General features: G+C 34.8%; 1 non-coding gene across 1 annotated transcript; it reads left to right on the top strand.

The window, feature by feature from the left end:
- Positions 1–1,251: 1,251 nt before the first annotated feature.
- On the top strand, positions 1,252–1,358 carry LOC116130975. The gene has a single exon (XR_004128171.1). It is a non-coding gene; the product is annotated as a small nucleolar RNA R71 (small nucleolar RNA).
- Positions 1,359–2,317: the final 959 nt, after the last annotated feature.

Below are 2,317 nucleotides of genomic sequence, written 5' to 3'. Positions count from 1 at the left end.
AAAAGAACAGAAATTAGATACATGCTAGAAAAGAATAGAAATTAGAAAAATGACAAATAGTAAGGAAACTTAGAGATTCGTCAGTAGAGAAGGAAACAGAAAGATGTAATCTAGCAGAGAAGAGAAATAAAACGATAAAGAATGGCATAGCACTAGAAAGATTTGAGAAAAAAATAGAAGACTGCTAAGTAGTACGCTTGAGAATGAAGAGAGAAATCAAGCGGAAATTTAGAAGCAGTACAGCGAAAACGGGGACAGTGGTGTAAGAGCACAGTTAGGTTTGATTTACTTACTGAGTATTTATAGCTCACCCCAATGCTTTCATTATTTTTGCAGGTATTAGATTGTAGCATTCGGGAGATGTCAAGCTAGCGATAGGGTTGCACACACTGCCTCAGTGAAGGAATTAATGTGGATTTATGTATGTATTTTTTGGTAGTAATAATATTTAGAAAACATCTTCATGCTTTCCGGTTCATTAGAAAATAATTCTTTTTATTTTTTATAAATGTGAGAAATGATAATTGTGTAATAGTATTTTATAGCTGGATTAAGAATAAAAATTTTAGACAAAAACCCTTTTTAAGCTAGCAATTCTCTGGATTTTCTCTATAGGATACTTAATGAATACTTGCCTAGTGAGAAATTACAAAGCTTCTTGATTCTGAAATCTTGTTTCAGTGGAGCTTACAAACTTCATCACTAGTTCCTCCAAATTGGGCTTCTTTTCTTGAGGAAAACCCAGAGGTGACGGTTTCATTGCCTTTTGATTGCTCCATGAAAAATTCTGGTGATTTCGCCAACCAGGGTTATAAGTACTGGAGTAGGGATTATTCTATTGTTGCTTGTGAAAATTACCAACATAATTAGCACTTTCAATAGAATTAGCAAATGGATTACCTACCTGACATTCACTGCTAGGATTGCTAGGATGGTCTCTTCCATATAGATCACAATTCATGCTCTTCACTTGCATGACTGGGGCACTCATATTATCAATCTATTTATTCAATGCTTCCAATTGAGCAGAAATTGTTGTGATTGCGTCCACTCCATATAATCCCGCAGCCTTCCTTTGTGACATTCTATCAGATTGCCATCGGTAATTGTTTGAAGCCATCTCATCCAATAATTCATACACTGCTTCTAGTGTCTTCTTCATTATAGTGCCTCTTAAAGCTGCATCAATCACGAAACCGTTAGTAGGAATTAAACCATTTGTAAAAAGTTTGTACCTGTAACCAAATTGGTAATCCATGATGCGGGCATTTCCTCAACAACTCTCTGTAACGCTTCCATGCTTCGTATAATGACTCTCCATCTACCTGCATAAAATTAGTGATATCGTTATGCATCCTTGCAGTTTTAGAGGGAGGAAAATACTTAGTTAGAAAGCGCTGAGGCAATGCATCCCAAGTTGTAATAATTTTTTATAGGCAAAGAATTTAGCCAATTCTTGGCTTTATCTCTCAATGAAAAAGGGAACAATCTCATTCTAATTGCATCGTCTATGACACCATTCTACTTGAATATATTACATATCTCCAAGAAATTTCCAATGTGAGCATTTGGATCCTCGTGGGCTAAACCACTGAATTGGCAGGCTGACTAAATCATCTGAATAATTGTAGATTTAATTTTGAAGTTATTTGCTGCAATGGCATGCCTCTTAATGCTAGAAGTAGTGCCACTCAATGACGGCATCGCATAATCCATTAAAGAACGTGGGGCTGCAGCTTCTACGAGATTCTCCAAAAGTGGGAGGAATCACTTGATTATTATTATTTTTGTTGTCTGTCATGTTCCTTGCTTGCCTTCTTCTCAATGCTCGTAGTGTTCTCTCAATTTCTAGGACAAAAGGTTCAAGACTCTCTAATCTTTGTCTAGTGTGTGTCATACACAAAAAATCTAAAAATGAGAACTTGAAAAGAAAAAAAAATATATATAAAGAAAAAAAAAAAGAACAAGATCTAAAGTAAAAGCTAAACTAATGATTTCAATATTGCCTAACTGCAATCTCTGGCAACAGCGCCAAAAACTTGTTGTGTCGTTTGAAACAACTACTAGCAAGTGCACTAGTCTCAAGTAATATAGTGTAACAAAGTACAGGTTACGTACCCAAAGGATTGCGTAAACAAGTACTGAAATGTTAATTAGTCTTAACTTTATCTAGACAATCAAAACTTAGAATGGTGATCTTTAAAACTAAAAATATTAAAAGCTAAAATATTAGAAATGAACAATTGCAAGAAAACTAAACTTAAGAATTCAATGAGAGAAAATGGCTAAGACTTCAGGCTCATCTATAACTTCTCTG

The sequence above is a fragment of the Pistacia vera genome, unplaced genomic scaffold (assembly GCF_008641045.1).
Source record: "Pistacia vera cultivar Batoury unplaced genomic scaffold, PisVer_v2 Contig1061, whole genome shotgun sequence".
Taxonomy (NCBI): domain Eukaryota; kingdom Viridiplantae; phylum Streptophyta; class Magnoliopsida; order Sapindales; family Anacardiaceae; genus Pistacia; species Pistacia vera.
The sequence above is the reverse complement of the archived record's forward strand: the minus strand, read 5'-3'. Positions and strand labels throughout refer to the sequence as shown.